At 35.0% G+C, this 19,932-nt stretch overlaps 1 long non-coding RNA gene across 4 annotated transcripts in view; it reads right to left on the reverse strand.

Moving 5' to 3' along the window:
- LOC141423981 (uncharacterized) overlaps window positions 1–19,354 on the reverse strand; it is a 313,617-nt gene extending 294,263 nt beyond the window's left edge. For 2 of the 4 annotated variants that reach the window (XR_012448760.1, XR_012448755.1), the window contains exons 1-2: window positions 18,743–19,353; window positions 15,667–15,734 (exon numbers count right to left, since the gene is read on the reverse strand). This is a non-coding gene — a long non-coding RNA (uncharacterized lncRNA). Of the gene's footprint in view, window positions 1–15,666; window positions 15,735–18,742 lie in introns of all 4 variants that reach the window. The other 2 variants (XR_012448757.1, XR_012448756.1) reach the window with 2 other exon arrangements.
- Between the last annotated feature and the right edge of the window lie 578 nt (window positions 19,355–19,932).

Below are 19,932 nucleotides of genomic sequence, written 5' to 3' on the forward strand. Positions count from 1 at the left end.
TGTATATGATAAAACAATTTAAATATTTGCTGAAAATGAGCTAGGAACAATATCCTATATAAGTGAGTGCTCAGGGCAGCCTTAATGATAATGGCCAAAAACAGCCTAAATTCCATGAACAGATAAGGAAATATAGTACAGCTGTACTTTGTTTCTCTGAAGAACCATGACTAATATATACAGAACAGAAAATAGATCGATAATCATCAGGAGTCAGGCAGGATTGGCTAAAACAGATTGACTGCAAAGGGCACAAGGTATCTGCACTAATACAACAGCAACTAGACACAAATGACTATTAAGCACTTGAAATGTGACTGGTCTTAATTGAGATGTGCCATAGGCATAAATGACAAATCATATTTCAAAGATATATGGAGAAAGACAATGTAAAATATGTCAGTAACTTATTTTGAGTACATATTGATAGATGTATATATTTGGTTTAAAATAAAATACACTATTAAATTAATTTTACATGTTTATTTTTACTTTTAATGTGACTACTAGAAATTAAAAATAGCAAATGTGGTTTATATTTCCATTAGACAATACTGTCCTGTATCTTGATTATAATATCAGTGCATGATTACATATTGACAAAAGTCTTTGAGCTATACCCTAAAAGGAGATTTTATTTTATGTAAATTATACTGTAATAAATGTAATTTTAAAAATGAACTAGGAAAATTAGAAGCAATTTAATTATATAAAAAGTGTTATGTTATAATATTCATATATACTCTTCCTCACTGTTACATCTTGTTCATGTTGTTCCCAGTGTCTGAAAAGTAAACCTTTTCCATATTTTGATAGCTGGTTAAGTCAATCTCATACATCATCTCCATTCCAGCTCTTCCTTGCCACTCACCTGCCATCTCTAAATCCTTGTTGCATAAGAGTCACAATCTAACTCCTTCAAGATATGGAATTTTGGCTTGGTAGGTCAGGTACCAACTAAGAGAGTAGGAATGACTCTAGGACAGGGATTGTGTTCAAGGGGGACCTTCCTTGACATTTTTCCTCAGAAATAACTTACTTTCTAAAGCTTCACATGAAAGTCTTCAATTCTTGGGGTGATGACCTCCACTTAACCTTGAGGTATAAGATTACTAAGATCTAATGCCAACAACACCCATTGCCTTTCTTAATTAGAACATGCCTCTCCTAGGACTGCATATCAACCTTGACACTCTCAAGTAGCACCTCTTTATTCTCTCACATTTCATGTACCTCAAGATCTATAGATGTGGTTAGTGTCTCTCTCTCCCCCTTGTTGCTTCCAGTGCCATGCTCTCATTCTCTTGAAGAGAAAAAAAAAGCCACATCCTTTTAAAGACTACAAGTTTTTGCTGTTCTATTCTCATCCACTGCTCCTTATTGTATCTCAGAATTGCATTAGACATGCTCATTAGCCAATGTCTTTGCCACTTGGCTCACATCTTCCTGTCCACAGCAAGTCCTGTTATCTATATCCCAGAAGACACCAATCCAGCCAAACACAGACTTCCAATGCTTAAATTCAACTGCTAAACTTGAAAAGTAAGAATGGAATAAATTCAGTTCCTAGACCTCCTGCTCTTTAATTCCATCCATTCTCTTCACTAGCCTGTAATATTCTGAAGAAGCCCTGATGCAGGAACACATGTAAAAGAAAAGAATATGGTGAATTGCTAAATGGTATGGGGCTTTGCAGAAGCCTTAAAAGGTATGGTTTGTTCTAAAAATATTTGTTCCTGGGCACGACATGTTGGTGCACAGCTGTAATCCCAGCTACTCTGGAGACAAAAATAGGAGGATCACAGTTAGGGACCAGCATAGGGGAAAAAAAATAATAATAAGGTAACAAGATCCTGTCTCAAAAAACATGTGGGACATGGTGGTGCATGCCTAAAATCCCACCTATTCAGGAGACAGAGGTAGGAGGATTGAGGTTCAAGACCCTGAATTTAAACCCCAGTACCACCATAACTACTTATAGTTACTTTTCTAATTTAAAAGTTGATCGTATAATTGAGTATGAAAAATTCAGCAGTTATAGGCAAAAATCACAAAAATCAAAATGATTCATAATTTCATTCCCTCCCAGACCTCCCCTTGTAAGCAGCTGATTTTTTTCTTTTTAATAAAATAGCAACTTAGTAAATACAGTGTTTGATAACCTTTGTTTTACATTTGATATCATCTTTTCAAGTTAGTAAACACATTTTACATCATCACTTTAATTTTGTCATAATTTATTGAAATAACCTATAACCATTAGCCATTTACCTCATCCTCAGATTTTATTATAAACAGTATAAAATAGCATCTTTGTAGCTAGATCTTTGCACACATTCTTAATATATTTAGGATAATTCCTTTAGGTAGAATTTTGAGATTCAAGAATATGTAAGGTTATGTACACATTCATATGTAAGCATATTTTACATAGAACATTTACCTCTTATTGCTGTTCTTAGAAGACTGTTTGATGGGATTCCCTTTCTTAGAGGTGTAGCAAGTAACTAAGCTTCTATTGGTGTCAGTAGGAATGTTTTGTTAACTTATTCATTCTTAAAGTTGCTAGCCTTTCTCATATTCATCTAACAAATGTTTATTTAGGACATACTACTGTGGGATGCTGTGACAGATGCTTGGGATAGGAAATGAGTAAGCCACAGGCTAGTCCTCAGGTTCTGGCAGGGTCAGATGTTAGATAAACACATCAAATGATGAAGACAGCGTAATTCAATACACTTTTCTTGTCTGCCTGGAGCCCAGAGGAAGATGAGTCAAAACTGGCTGAATTGGTCAATAACGGCTTCATACTGTTTGAACCATGGTATCTGAGTTCTCTCAGGCAATTATTAGATGGTTCAGGTGGCTTGAGTGGTCCAGAAAAGGAAAACTACTCCAGACAAAGGAAAGCATATTGCAAAACGATAGAAGTAGAAAAGCATAGTTCATTTTGTGTGGCTTGGCCATTACAGCCTTGACTAACACCTAAATAAACACTAGAAACACTTGTTGGGAAAGAGGAAGTTCCATGTGGAGACTATATTACTAGATTGCTAACATCATTAATTAATGATTGTTCTTTGTTTATTTTTCATTAATCCTCGTTAGCTCTATTAATTCTGAATAAACTCCCTGATTTGACTTTTTCTATTTGTGCTGAGGAATTGATGTTTTTCTATGCAGAAAAACTACCTCTATTTATGTTTTGGGATAAGTTCTATACAACGGCACACATGATTGAGGTCCACACCCATTTGCCCCTAGAGAATACACTTTCCACCCCCACACCCCAGACACCCTATTTGGCCTTGATATTAGGCCAATATTTCAGGTATTATACTATTTGGCAGCAAGTAGGAGGGAGAATTCTCTTTCAGTTCTACATCTAATCAAAACAAAAATCCATTCTAGATCATTTTTTCTTACTAAACAGTATTAAAAATGCATTATTATACCAAAGAACACATTTTTCTAACTACAGTTGAAATTGTAAAAAATTTCCATTCATATACAGTTTTTGAGCACTCAAAGCACATTTCCATACATTTAAGCCTCAAAACAACCTTAGAACATCTTGATGTTTTAAACAATCTTGGAATATCATCCCTGTTTTCACAGAGAAGGAAATCAAAGCTGAATGTAAGTGGCTTACTTAGCTACACACAATGACTATGTCTGAAGTGTACTGCTCAGAAGTCAATCCAGTCCTCATCTTGTCTTGGAAGCCATCAAGGAACCTCTCAAGTCTTGGCCAAGTATTCTTCCTTTGGATACAAGACATTGTCTTGTGTGTGTCCCTGCTACAGCACTCCACTTACAAGTGCCTCCCAAACTTTATTTTGCACACAAATCACTCAATAATCTTGCTAAAATTACGTGGGTAATTCCACTAATGTGAGAGTAGGGCCTGAGGTTCTGCATTTCCAACAGCTCCTGAGTAAGGCTGATGCTGTTGGTCAGAGCACCACACTTTGGAAAATAAGGCATTACAGTTCATCATTGCCTGGTGCTATTTCATTCTCCTCCACTCTGTTGTGCGCTCCATAGGGCCATGAGCTACGCATTATTAATCACAGTTTTTCCAGCACTTAGTTCAAGTTATGACAGACTGTAGAAGTCTCAATAAATATGAAATGAATGAATGAGTGAACAAGTGAAACCCATGTTTTCCCGTTCAGAGTTGTTCCCACTGCAGTATGCTCTCTCAAACACAGGAGCCAGGTCCTTCTTTTAACTACCACATTGGTTAAGGTAAACACAAGCTGTCTTAAGAAAACCTAATATCTCAGTGGCTTAACAGAATAAAAGGTTGTTTTTTGGTTTTTTTTATGTTCGTACTTGGGGGAAGGTAGGAAGTACTCTGATCCCCTTAGTCTTTCAGTATTCAAGCTGACAGATCCTGTACAAACTTCATGATGTGGCTATCTAGGTAACCTTAGGAGTCAATAGCTAACATAACCTGCATGAAAAGACTGGAAATGACTTATCCTTTCTACCTCTATTCCCAGTGAATCTGCGAAATGTAGTCTTTGGTTAGATCATTTCTCCTTAGGTAGAGAGAAGAGCAGTTAACTTAAATGGACATAGGTTCTTCTACTCCTTTACAAGAACCCAGTAACTCAGCAAGACCACCTATTATTCATACTTTCCCAAATTTTGTGCCTGAATCCATGGTTTTCCTTTTTCCAAAAATTCCTTTACCCATTTGGGTAATGTTCTACCTGTTCAAATCCTACTTACCTTTCAATTCATACCTCAAGAGAGATTTTTCATGCTGATTTTTCAGATCTCCAAAACACATATATTTCTCTCTTTTCTGAGCCTTTTCTGTACTTTTCTAATAATATTTAACACATTCTGCCATGTGATTTATGTTTTGGCATACTTTTAAGTTCTCAAAAAGCTGGGCTCATGCCTTTATCAATTTGTTATCCTCTTGACATCTTGCAGACAATCTTACCTGAAACAATAACTCAGTAAACAGTGGCATTTTTAAGTTGAATTTAAAATATATCTAATAAAGAGTTTATCTGGTAACGACCTGGCTCTATGTTTTTGGGCAAAGACAGTTATAACTCCAAAAGTGAAAGAAAGTAAAAGGACTGCCAGTGCTCAAAAGCTCTACAAATATAACTAGAGCCATGGCATAAAATGAAATACTTCTGGTTCATATACTTTCACTGAGCAGCACTGCATTTTATACACTTCTTCTTTAATGGTTCAGACACATAGTTCTTAACATCACATGGAGACTCATAACCTTCAGAATACAGCATGAATCAGCTGGTCGCACTGCAAAGAGAATATAAAATGCCATCAAGAATGTCCTAACTGGAACAGTAAACTTCTAACGTACAAACAACTCATCTGTTAGCAGACTGGCATTTTGCTGTCTGGAAAGTAAATACATTAGAGAGATATCTTTAAAGGGATTCTATTACCTGTGGAAGGCAAGAATTTTCAATCTTGAATCTGTAGCAGACTCATGTAAGAGGCACTGTGACCTGGCCTTTTACCAGTAGAAGTTAAGTACAAGTAATCCCTTGACTCTACTGTGAAGAGTTTCTACTCAGTAGTCCTTAAATCCAAAATGCATTCCTTAGGTCGAGCCATATTTGTCCTCACCCAGTGCATGAGGCATGGATTCTAAACTATCCATGTCTAGAGACCATACATAAAATAAACAAATTTATCCCTATTATCTCACCTTTCTGGTTTTTCAAAATCTTGCCCAGAGAGGCCTAGTCTACATAAGAGGGCTCTGGAGACCCCGGTATCCAAGTGTAACTGTCCAAAGAAGTTGTCCCCCTGCTTTGTCAAGAGGAAGTGTGTAGCTTTTCATTTGAGCAGGGAGTCAGCTGATTTCCACAGCTCAAGCTTCTGCAGGGTACAGGTGGCTACCTTAGAAGCAAATGGAGAAGAAGAAATAAGGAAATGTAGTTCAGAGCATCTCCCGTGAAAGGAGATCCTCTGCATTCCTTAAACTTTCCTCTACCAGCCTACAAAAAAAAAAAGAAAAGAAAGAAAAACAGGTAGAGGCAGAATAGCAGGAAGAAATTAAAGCAAGTTTAGGCAAAAATCTCTGTCAGGGAAGAGGAAAAAAGTGAGATCAACTAAGAACATTACGGCACTAAATACTGAAAAAATTATGGTGTGATTCATTCTACCACCACCTCTAATATGTGTAAAGGAGTGTAAACAAAGTTCTCACGTGAACTGCTTTCATCTTGATTTATTGATGGTGATATATCAAATATGAAAGTTTTTCCTAAAAATTTGAGACAATGTTATGGTTGTCTAAGGACAAGCTTTCTTATTAAGTATTCGCCCTTTAGCAGCTGAGGGCATTAAGAAGTATTTTGCATGTATTTATAGTTATCCTCTCAAAATGTAGGGTTCCTGGGAGTTGTGACAGGTAATCCAGCAAAGTGGACTTATTCTTAACTCTTAAAGTTAAGAATTAATTCATCCATTAGATTTAAATTACCAATTAAAGAGACGTTAAGGATCTTCAATGTGACCTCACTGGAGACTACAGTTGATACAATGATGAGTAAGCAGAAGTCCCATCTTCAAGGAGTTAATTTTTATAGTAGTTTTTAAGTAAGGATGACTACAGAAAGATGTTCTTTAAGTGCAAATAATCTGTAGGACATGTAGGGGAATCTTTTACAAAAGGTAGACGAGGTACATGAGGGTTCAGAGGAGGAAGAGAAACCATCTGGCTGGATAGAGGAAGAAAAGACTTTAGAAATGGGCAAGGTTTGTGGAGAAACTTCAGATTGGATGAATGGTTTCTGTTTTGTCAAAAAGAAGCAAAGATGTGGGAAGTTTTATGTGAAAAAATAGCATAAACAATAGCACTCATCCTGACTGGCATTTACTAAGAACTTGCTTTATGTTAAGCACTAGACTAAATCCTTTATATGTGTTAACTCCTATAATCATCAGAGCCATCCTACAAAATAATCTATTATTGTCTCCATTCTACAGAAGAGGAAACTGAAATTCTGGTTAATGCCCATACAGTATAAAGTAGAAACATACAGCTTAAAGTAGAACAATCTGAAATCTGTAAAGTTTGGGTAACTGTGAGAAACCTAGTTTGAACAGAGTGTTTAGTCTACATTAATAAATAAAAAGGACTAAGTCTAGAAATGCATGTCAGAATTCCCCCAGGCTCCCAGTGCTGGATTGAAGGCTTTGTGCTAGTTGGCAGACAATGGCAGCAACTAAAGAGTTCTAAACATGTTTTTACATTATCCAGGCTGGCAGCATTGTGAAGACATCATGGAGTGGATGGACTAGAGGAACAGTAGGACCAAGAAGTCCTTATCAACTAACTATTCAGGTGAAAAGCAAACTTACAGTGAAACTTCTAATAGTGGAATGGAGTAAGAGATAGAAGAAACATAAATGGTCTACCAAAAAAAAAAAGTCTATAGAACTTGTCAATTAATTGGTTGATGACTGGAAATCAGAGGGAATAAGAAATCAACAATTATTCTAAAAGTTGGGATCTGGGCTAAAATGGTGGCTTCCAAACAACTTGGCAAAAAAAGACTGTTGAGGAGAAAACCTTCAACAGTGGATTTTCACCTATGAAATCCTCCTCCTCTTCCTGTAGCCATCCCTCTTCCTCTTCTTCATCATAAACACCACCACCATCATCATCATCAATTTACAAAACAGTGGCAGTTAGTCTGTGTCACACATCATTCTGAATCTCTTGCACATATTAACTATTTAACTCTTTAAAACACACATAAGGTACATACTAATAACATCTTCATTTGATAAATAAGAAGCAACACTGCAGGAAGTGATTTGCCCAAGGTTACACAATTAAGATATAAGCAGTGGAGCCTGAATTACAAATCTAGACAATCTCAGGTTCACAGTCCAACTTGAAATTTTCCAGACCGAGTGAGGGACAGACAACAAAATGTTGGGGGTTTCGCAAACATTTTTGTCTGGATGTTCCTCAGTGAAAATGAGGATTAATGAATACTCTTGTACCTATAGGGTGATCTCTAACTTTACATTACAGGCTATCTGTGCAGAGGCTTTCCTCTGTTCTCTAGCCTACTTGCACATGGGGCAAGGTGTTTTCTGCTTCCACTCTGCAGTGCTCCATTAATTTCCCAGGGGTATCCTGTCTGTGCCTGTCTCCCTCATGATGTAATCCTCATGCTGACCTTTATAAGTAATAGGAATATTCTATCATTCACAAAACAGCATCCCTGACCATTCTTCTGATCTAATGCATCTGGACCATGTGTGACTCTGCATGGGTTTCCTCTTTTCTTTAACAAGGCAATTTGAAAATATTTATGCACAGAGATTGGGTTTGGCATGTGTTGGAGAGCCCAGCTCCTGCTGTGGTGCTGGCCACAAAGGAATTGTTTTAATGTTGCTCAATTAGATCCTCTTCCAGTGAATTGGGGTGATATATTTATTTGATTTCCTAGTTTCTCTTTTTCTTATCTCAAAAGAATGAAGTTGAACTGCTTATGCCATAAGAAGCAGTTGGCAAAAGGAAAGTAGTGTCTAAGAAGAGAAGGAAGGAAAAGGGAGAGGTCGCCCAGTGGAAAGTCCTCCAAAGGGCAGCTTGACATCTACTCGTGTGAGTGGCAGCAGTTGGCCTGGACCTTGTCTCCTGACCCCAGAGAATGGGAAATGAGCTAAGCATGATTTGGAGGAAACAGGCAAGCAACAGCACACATCACACTGGTCTGGTCTGGATCTTGAATTTGTACAAGAGCACAAAAGACACATGCAGCTAACCACTAACTCTCATGCTTTAGGAATTTTCCCGAAATTCTTTACGATAAATATTTTTAAATATACAAAAATGTGTCATATCCCTCCTCCCTAAATTTGACAATTAGTTTTTAGCATTATTAACATTTTACCCTATTTGCTGTATCTGTATGTATGTATTTCAGTGCACACATATTTATTCACTAAACCATTTCAAAATGTTGCCAACATCATGACGCTTTACTCGTGATCACTTCAGCCCTCCTCTGCTAAAAATAAGAACATTCTTAATAACCACAAAACCATAATATCTCAAAAAACTAATAAATATGTTAACGTCATCTATTTCTAGATGATATTCAATTTCCCAAATTGTCCCAAATATTGTCTGAATCTAATCTAAATGCAACTTTGTATTTTTATATTTATCACTTCATATTTTTGTCAAAGTGTTACATATGTAGAGAAAAATACAACAAATTATGTGTGTCCAACTCAATTAATTTCACAAATTGAACACATGTGTAACTACTGCCCAGTCTGAGAAACAAAATAATCACCAGCACCTCAGAATCCTGCCTTATATTCTTCAGTGTGGCTCCTCCAAAGAAACCACTATTCTGATATCAATTATTATCAATGATTTGTGCCTGTTTTTGATCTTTATATAAAAAGACTCATAAAATATTCACTTTATTTTGTTGGGCATCACTGAGAAAAATAATGTTTGTGAAATTCATTAATATCATTGCATGTATCAGTGATTCCTTTATTCTTTATAGATTACTAATTTTATAAATATTCTACAATTGTGATTGTTCATTTGGATATCCTTTGTTTTATTCAAATGCGTGCTCAAGTTTAGGCACATTTCTAAGTGTGTTGTTCACTATTTCTTTATTCATTTGGGAATTTGTTATATACTAAGCATGTAAATCTTTGTAAAATACATGTACTCCAGTTGGCAGAATTGTTCAAGTGGTAAAGTGCCAGTTTAATAAGCATGAAGCCCTCAGTTCAAACCCCAATACTGCTAATTAATTAATTAATTAAAATAAAATACATGTATTTCAAATATATTCTCCCATAGTGAGTTGCATTCTCATTATCTTACATGCATTTTTTGAGGAACTGCTTATTTTAATGAATTCTAATGTATTAGTTTTCCCTATAAAGCTAATACCTTTGTGTCCACCTTAAAAATTCTGCCTATTTCAAAGTCATACATATTCCCCTAAATTGTCTTCTGTGAGCTTTATTGTTTTGCCTTTTACATTGACTTATATAATCTATCTGGAATTGATATTTGTGTGTGACACAACAAAGAGGTCAGTTTCACTTTTTTCATATAGCTATATAATTGAAACATTATTTTGGTCACTTACCGAAATGACCATTCTTTCTTTCTTCTCTGTTATATCAATGCTGTCATATAGCAGGTAACCATGCATTAGTAGGTTGATGTCTGGACTTACCTTCTGTGCTACATTAACCTATTTATGTATACTCCAGACAATATAAACCCATCTTAATTGCTGTAACTTTAAGTAAATGTTGAAATTTGGATTAATGACTCCCAATATTTTTCCTTTTTTAATAAGAAGGAACTAATACTCCACTGACTATCGAATAATAACCTTAACTATTCTTCGCTCTCTACATTTTCATTCATACTTAGATTGTTAATTACTACAAAAAAGTCTTACTAGAATTTTTATCTATAGGTCAGTTGTGGAAAACTGACACCTTCAAAACATGGAAACTTCTAACCCACAAACTTGGAACAGCTTTCCATTTCTTTAAATCTGCTTTTATCTCTAAATAATGCTTTTGTACATTTCTGAATAAAATTGTTATACATGTTTTTGAGAGATTTAATTATAAGCATTTGATATTTTAAATATTATAAATATTTAAATATTACAAATATTTTTAAATATTATAAATATTTAAATATTACAAATATATTTAAATATTATAAATATTTTATTATTTTACTTCAGATTGTTTATTGCTAATGTAAAGAAATTCAATTGAATTTGTACATTCACTTTGAACCTAGAGACTATGTTAAATTTTCTTATTCATGGAAATAGCTTGACTAAATTACTTTAGGTTTTATAAAATTTTTAGATTACTGTACCATGTGAGAATAAAAACTGTTCTCTCTCATTCTTTCTGATCAAAAATGGAGTTATAATGCTCTAGCTAAAATGCCTTTATGATGCTGAATAGAGTGGCATGGCAATTCTTGCATTATTTCAACCTTGGGAAATTTTCAATATTTCAACACAAAACAGGCTATGTTCTATATTTTTGACAGATATTTATCAGATAATAGAGGTTCCCCTCTAATCCTTGTTAGCTGAGAGTCAGTTTTATTTTTAATCATGAAGAGTGTTGAATTTAATTGAATCTTTCTGCATTTATTGAACTGGTCCTGTGATATTTTTTCATTATTTTCTTTAAATGTTTCAAGTTTATTTATGAAATCTCTGGACTTAGAGATTTTCTTTGGGAAGCTGTTCATTTACAAATAAATACAGAGCAAATGATATTTTCATACCTTTTTGTATAACTTGGCCAGTCATAGATTTTAACTTCCTATAGTGTCAAATATATTGATAATACATTATTTATAATATCTTATTGCATTTTAAATATTTATAGTAAATATAGCCATTTCCTCTCATGCCTAATTTTAGTAATTTGTACCCTTTTTTTTCCTTGATCAGTCTTACTAAGGGTTTGTTAATTTTATCAATCTTTCAAATTTTCACTTGTGATTTTCTTCTATTTTTTCTTCATTTTTTGCTTTCCATTTATTTTATTCTTTCCTTTTACTTTGTGTTTAATTTTTTTTATCCTGTATCTTTTTGTATGTAGACTGAGATCATTAGGTTTCAGCTTTTCTTCTTTTAGGATAAAGCACTTAGGACTTGACTATAAGTTGTCTTCTTAATATAGGTTTAGTTACATGCTAGATTTTCAAAATCACTCTATTCAAAGTATTTTTAATTGCCATTGTTATTTTCTTCTTGGTTCATGGATTATTTCCAAGTATTTAGGGGATTTTCTAGCTATCCTTTTATTATTTATTTTAGGTTTAATTAATTACAATGTAATCAGACACCATATGCTCAATGATTTCAATCCTATAAAGTGTGTTGAGAGTTACTTTATAACATATCATATGCTCAATTTTGATAAAGGTTTTATATTCACTTGAAAAGAATATGCATTGTGTTATGTTGTGAGTGGTATTTCACATATGCCAATTAGAAGTGTCAGGTAGAGACATGAGAGAAGTAGTGGTAGAAGTGACATATTTTCTAGAATAAGACCACAAACCAAAGAATGCAGCCTCTAGAAGTTGCAAAAGGCAAGAAAGAGCTCCCAGAACAAACAGCTCTATGGACAACTTGATTTTAACTTATAAAATACATTTCAGATTTTTTGCCTAAAGAACTATATGATAGTACACTTATCTTGTTTGAAGTCATGATTTTTTGTTACTCATTACAGCAGCATTAGCAAACCAATACACTTAGTATATAATTTTGCATTCTTTTATTTTCAGTCTTTGGACATACTTAAACCTGAACTATGTCTCTTGTAATATGAAAGATTTTTTATAATACAATCTGACAACTTATCTTCAACTAGAGTGTTTAGATTGCTTTCCTTTACTATAGTTACTGATTCATTTACATTTGTGATTATCACTTTCTATATACTTTTTAGTTATTCTGTGTTTTACATCCCTTTCATTTCTTGCTTTTCTTTGAATTTGACCAGTATTTGCTTCATAATTCCATTTGTTGTCTTCCACTAGTTTATTAGTTATACTTTCCTTTATCCCTAGAGATTAAAACATGCACTTTGAGTTATTAGTACCTAATATAAATTAGTACTACTTCCACTTCCTAGACCATAATATGATCATAGGAAATTTATCATCTCTCTCCTACAACCTCTTATCCTATTATTGTCATATTATTTGGTGATACTTGAGAGTTTGAACTCAGTACCTCACCTTCAAGGCAGGCTTTCTGCCACTTGAGCCACTTCAACAGCTGTCATAATTTTTTGAATATTTTTATTATTGTTTTGGTCAGTATTCATCTAGATTTTCATGCTAGTTCTTCTATGATGTTTGCTTTGAGATTATGAATTTTTCAATGCAATTGATGTTTGGAGATTAGCAAATATAAATTTTTGTTTGCTTTTGCTCACTTTTATTCATGAGAAACACAGGAGGATGCAAAAGAAACTGCTCTCAGAGTAACTAAACAATATAGAAATACACATGCACACATGTACTCATTTTGAACATCTGGCAGCAACCTCAGTTTGCCATGTGTATTCTGGACCACACCCACAGTCATCTGGTGTTACAACTTTTATCCAATTTCAGATGACCATCCCTTACCACTTCATAATAACTTACAGGTTGCAATTGTTCTGATGCTGACTTATGTTAAAAATTTCATATCATTTTCAAAGTAATATGCCATGCTAACTATAAAATTTGAGCATTTTTAAATCATTTAACATGCGTGACAGTTGTTTGCTACTGTTTTTATTAGGTTCATATCTATTTTACTTTGTGAAAGCAATGAAGTTTTTGAGTGCTCTGTATTAAACCTAACTTTTCCTGCAAGACACACAGTAATCTTTCTGTGACTTTGCATACTTGGTTATTTTTAGAAATGTACCATAACACAAGTGACTGAATTTACCATTTCCCAACTTTTTCTTCCTTTTTTGCTTTTGCTTTTGTTTGTTTATTCTGGAATCCCTTCTGCCTGAAAATATCTTTAGTTACTAAGTGTTTCTTTTATTTGTTTGTTTGTTTGTTTGCTTGTTTGCTTGTTTTGATTTGTTATATTTTCTTGCTAGTGATAATTTCTTTCAGCTTGTCTGGAAATGTCTTTATTTCATCTTCACATATTAAGGATATTTCTGCTGGGTATACAATTCTAAGCTGGCTAGTATTTTCTTCCAGTTCCTGTTATTTCCGATAAGATTCCAGCTCTCAGTCATGTTATTACTCTTTTGAAACTAATATATTCATTTTCCTCTGTGTGCTAGTATTATTTTCTGTATCTCTGGTTTTGGGCAGTTTTTCTGTGATGCAACTATCAGTGGTTTCTTTGTACACATCATTCTTTGGGTTGAGAATGCTTTTATATTTTATGACCTGATATCTTTTCATTGTTCTTTGAACAATGCTTCTTCTATTGAAGTAAATATTGTTTCTATCCTCATCTCACTTCACCCTGCTAGCTCTCTAATTATGCATATGTTAGGCCATAAATCTATGTACACTTTGCTTTATTTTAATGATTTTTACTTTTAACCTTTAAATCTGAATATTTCTACTAATCATTCTCCAGTAGTACTGATTCCTCTTCACCCATATCCAATGTCCCTTTATATCCAAATAGTTTATTTCCAAAAATATTGTTATTATATTTCCTTACCTAGTACTTTTAACAACCCTTCTTCCATAAAATTCTCTGCTTGGTCATTTCTTTTACTTAATATGTTCACCTCAGTTATTTTTAAGTGTATCTAATATGTCTAATTCCTAGTTGTTTCTTAGGATCTTTTTTCCCTGGCCAATTCCTGAGCTCTAATTTTTGTCCTCTAGCACATAAGACTGCATAAAATTTCTCTCTACTTTCAGCCACTTTTTGCTTAGTTTAACCTCTTGCTTTGTACATCATAATCAGCAAATGCCCAAGTATTGTGCTCACTTCTCTGCATCTCACTTCCCCCTGGGATCTCGACCCTTTGAGCTCTGGATGCCAAAGCCATGCAGAATTCTAGATTTTTATTCACATTCATATGCAGATGCCTAAAGTTCTTCTGGTATCATTACCTCTTAGCTATCCCCTCTGTCCAGCATCTAATGTTGAGCTCACCTCATTTGGTTTCCTTTTTTTCTGTGATGGGATCCCCAAATCTTGACTGATGAACAATTACTTAACACTTTACAACTGATTATATATATATATATATCACAAATATTCTCATCAGGAGAATTTCAATGCCACAAGCTGCTCTTTCCTAACTAATTGAAGGATTGGTTTTTCTATAACTTTTCAGATATGATAGCATTGACACTGACTTCATTTCTGCACACTACATAAAGACTATCTGACTCCTATCTCTCCCTCTCCTGCAAATAACTACTTTTCTTGGATAGTGGAATGAAGAAGAAGCACAAATGCTACACTAAGAGAGACTTATGGTGTAGATTTCACTTCCCACATTCTAGCTTTATTTCCCTCAATGTCAGGTACTCTGTCTTCTAAACCATGATAAATGCATTTTAATCACATACAAAAATAAGTAAAGTCATTGAATCCAACACTTCCATGAGGTCTTATCCATTTTTTTTCTCTCAAGTGCAAAATCATTTCCTCACACTTAAGTGAAATGGAGACAGTGATCCTAAATTTATTCACTGTTACCCGTGAGTATTTGATAACTACCAACCAGCTTCTGACTCTTAGAGCATATGGAGAAAGCTGAGTGAGATCATTTTCTTTCTTGAGTTTAGGAACATGGGCTGCCACCCATATGTGTGACATCCAGTTTCAGTGACCCAAAGGTCTTAAGACCATTGCTAATTTTTAATTACATAATCTTGAGCAAGCCAGACTCTAAGCCTCTGTTTCTCTTATAAAGTAATCAAAGCAATAGTGCTTATCTAGTTTGTTTGTTGTAAGGGTTAACTGAGATAAGAATAGGTAAAACACTTAATATAGTGCCTAACTCATTACATACACTCAATAAATGTTAGCCATGTTTATTTCAATTCCAGCCCATTAACACGCTAATGGTGACTGTTGCAGCACACCAGGTAGTGGAAAGGAACCCAAAGACACTTACCTCCTGATACTTTTGATGAGAATGAGTTTGTGAAGATTTCCTGCTTCTGTTCCCAAACCAGCCATGGTCTAAAACCCAGATGATAACAAAGAAAGAAAATGTTATATTAAGATAAAAGATTTATAAGTGCATGTAAGCCACCTTCTGTGGGGTCTTTCTACTCTGTCTGTCACTGTCTATATTCATCTACAAACACTTATTAAACATCTTCTATGTTGTGCCCTGGGAAAGTCATTAGGCATACAAGTTATGCCCGTAGCAAGTGCCATTCTTCTATTTCCTCTGTATGCCATGTCCCATAGTCTTCACCAATGCCTCTGAAGTACATTCTATTGTTATTTTAATTTCCAAATTGGGAAACTGAGGTACAAGGAAGTAAAGTTATTTACTGAGGTCATACAGATAAGAATTAATGACTTATTCCCAAGGTGCTCACAGTCTATGCATAGAAAGTTCTTTAACTGATGATTTTAAATTTTCATAAAATATAATATTATCCAAAAGCTAACAAGCATGTGGATAACTGGAAATTAACTCCATTTTCAATTTTCATTTAGGTATTTGGAGTTACATATTCACTGCCTGCCTGTAATCTGTGTCTTTAGTGTTCCTGGTGTATCATTATCTGTCTACATAAGAAATATAATCAGTTTTACTTTACAAGTAATTTTAATGGCCTTTTAGTGGACTAAACTGGAATTCTATTAAAATGCAATTAGATTAACTAACATAACTCTTCTCTAAAAGAAAAAGAAGCTGTGAAGTGTGATAATGATGAGCGTAAGCGGGTTAACTGACAACTTTGTTAGAAGTAGTGTTAACAAAACTGGGATATTTTTATTCAGTTAGCCAAACATCAGCATAATCAACATTTATTAAGAATGACTAGGATATAAAACATGTGAGTGAATATTTAATCACTGTAGGAAGCTTGAAATTAAGTATAATGCCTAGTAGCATATGATTCAGAATATTGTTTATTGATTTGCATTCTGGTTAAGAATATTATTTTACCAAATGTGTGTGGTATGCATTCCATGTTGTGAATTTAGTCATTGTTTATATAGTGGATGGGTCCAAAAAAAGATTACATCTGTCTTTGGTCTTTAAACTGCCAGTGCTACATTTTAAGATGTAGTATAAATATTGTTTTAAAGACATAATTCTTAAGAACCCGCAGTCATTCATCAAGGAAATGTGGTTAGGAGCCTGGAGCTGTAGAAGGCAGCTTCCTTGAGTTGAAGACAAATTGGGAGTTTCCTCAGAATTTTCAGTGTACACGAAAGGACTTAGTGGTTCCTCACTAAAGGTCAAACCAGTGGGGCTACCAGATCTTGAAATTTTAGCCACCAAAACTGTGAGCTAAATAAACCTCTTTTCTTTAGCTCTTTAGTCTAATACTCTCCCAACTGAGCTATTTCAGTGAAGGCAAAACCTCTTTTCTTTATAAAGTATATTTTATTCCAGTAATGAAAAATGGACTAATATAAGTGGCAAATGCTTTCCTAACTAAATCACCACTATAACATTATTCAGTCAAATAGGCAGGGCTTAGCAGAGTATGTTTTCTACAGTACATAATAAAAATGCACTTTTTTACATAATAAAAATGTATAAACAAAAGATGTTGATTAGATCTGGGGTGCTCTGGGAGCACAAAGAGCAACCTGTGTGGGTGAAATTAACGGAGGAGACTGGTCTGTACTAAAAATTAGTCTGGCCAGGTAGGTATAGTCACACTATGAAGGGCACTGAAAGCCAGACATGAAGTTTAAACTTAATGCTACAGGCAAGAAAAAGCCAATAAAGGTCTTTGATCCAAAGTATGGCAACAACAAAAGCAATATTTAAGGAAGAGTCACCTCATAGTGTGATAACGGAATAATCAGTGCTAAAAAGAGAATGAGCCACATAAATCACCCAACCATTGCTACAGAAATCCAAGCAGGAACCAATGAGAGTTCAGACAAGGATGGGAGAAGCAGGAAATGGTGGCTCATCACTGGAATGAGCTGCATTTCTTATATTTCCTTAAGACAATAATCTAAGTTACTTACAGAGTTCAAGCAGTAATATAGTTGCACTACTTTAATGCACTGGAACCATTACCTACTTGTCACTCTACCAATATATATCTTTAGAAAATGCTAATTTTTAAAAAATAATTTGAGTTTTCATGTAAGCTATTAGGGGGCAGCTGACAACAGGTGAAGGTTTCCATTCCATTTCTACTAATAGTAGCTGTGTAGCATTAGGCTGCATTTCACCATCCTAACTTCAATTTCCTCAGCTGTGAAACAGATTTTAAAATTTATCTGTAGGATTATGAGTAAATTTAAACACACAAACAAAAAAACAGGTTTATGAAAGGACTTCATAATTTTATAATGCAATGTGAGTGCATTTTGTTTTGTGAGAAATTGCACATAAATTGAAACTAAAGCTCCCATTCATTCAAAATGAAACTTCACTAAAATCTATACAGCTATTTATTTCCTGCCATGTTGTGGTGGACTCAATGGCAGAAAACTAAAGAAAGTGACATTAGGCAAACAGGTGACATCAGACATACTGCCAAGTGGCAGTCCTGGTATCAGTCATAGTCCATCATAAACAGGTAACACAAACACACACACACACACACACACACACACACAAAATATGGGGTAGGAATTGGAAGGTCAAACAGTATCAGGTGCTGGAATCCTAGACAGATGTGGCACTCTAATTCAGACCAAGACTGTAGGTTCAGAGAGGATTTGTAAGAGAAAAGACTGACCCTGATTCTAGAGAAACTTGGACAGAAAAACTGAGTCAGAAACTCAGAGTCAAAAGTCCAGGCACATAGACAAAAGGCAGGCAGGTTACCAGAGGGTAGGTTACAAGGAAATGATTTGGAATAAGGAGCAATGAAAGAACTTTGTCATTGAGCACCCATGTAAGGAGTAAGTCAGGCAGGCTTAAGGCAAATACAATGCTGAACTGGCTGAGCTACTGGCCTTAGTTTCCTGAAATTTCTTCTCTACTGGTAGAGTTGATTTCTCATAAACTTAAGTGCAGGAGGTTATATTTGTACCTATTAAATTTCATCTTGTTCCTTTGGCCCATCAGTCCATCTGTCAGTGTCTCTTTGAATCTTGACTCTGTCATCCAAGTAATTAGTCGTTGCTTCCAGCTTCAAGTCATCTTCTGACTTTATGAGTGTGCTTCCTCAGCTTTGCCATTCTTTCATTAAAAGTTCAATATAACCCTCTGCTCTGGCACTTCCCAAAACATTCCTCTAGGAGACAGGCAGCTTCAAAGCCACTTCATAGACTCTCAGGGAGTCCCCATTTCTTTGCCTTCCTACAATGGTATCAAAAAAAGTACAGCTATCAAATCTCTTGCTAAACTCCTGAAATGCTGAAATCCACAGTACTGCCCTTGCTTTTCTATTGCTCTGTTCTCTCTCACAAGCTTATATCTTCTTACCTCCTCCTCCTTTCTCTCAAGTAGATTCACTCCTTCTCTCAAGGTCCACCTGTGCCATGAATCCTAGCACTTCCCATCTCTTCCGGGTCATTAATGCATCACCATTTTCTTCTCCTTTGTCTTGTACCTGCTCCTTTCCACCAACTCTTACTTACTCTAGCACACTGGTGCTCAAAGTAACATGCATGAGAATTGCCTGGGAGGCTTGTTAAAACAGATTGCTGGATCCCAAGAATTTGCATTTCTAAGAAGTTCCAGTGTTTCTCAAAATATGGCCCTCAGACCAGCAGCATAGGCATCACCTGGACATGATTAGACATGCCAGTTCTCAGGCTCCAATCCAGAACTACTGAATAAGAAATTCTGGGGCTGGAGCCCAGCCATCTGTGCTTTCACAAGCCCCCCAGGTGGTTCCCATACATGCTGAAGCTTGAGAATCACTGCTCAGCATATCATCTACAAATTAGCCTTTAAAGCAAGAGAAATCTGAGTTTGGACCCCAGCTGTGTCCCTTCCTATCCATGAACTAAGCTCAGAAAATTTACCATCTCTGAGACTCAGTATTTTAATGTATAAGCTGGGAATGATAACATAAGTTCTGTGGATAATAATAAAGATTAAATGAAATGATGTGGGTAAAGCACTCAGCACAATGCTTAAATATTCAATGAATGGAAGTTATATTTCCTTAATCTATTAGAAAATGTCTAAGTCTCCATCATCATAAAAAATGTCCCCATATCTACCTATATCCCACTCTAATTTTGTAGTCAAGCCCATTAAAAAAATCTCCTT

This window comes from Castor canadensis, chromosome 1 (genome assembly GCF_047511655.1).
Source record: "Castor canadensis chromosome 1, mCasCan1.hap1v2, whole genome shotgun sequence".
Taxonomy (NCBI): Eukaryota; Metazoa; Chordata; class Mammalia; order Rodentia; family Castoridae; genus Castor; species Castor canadensis.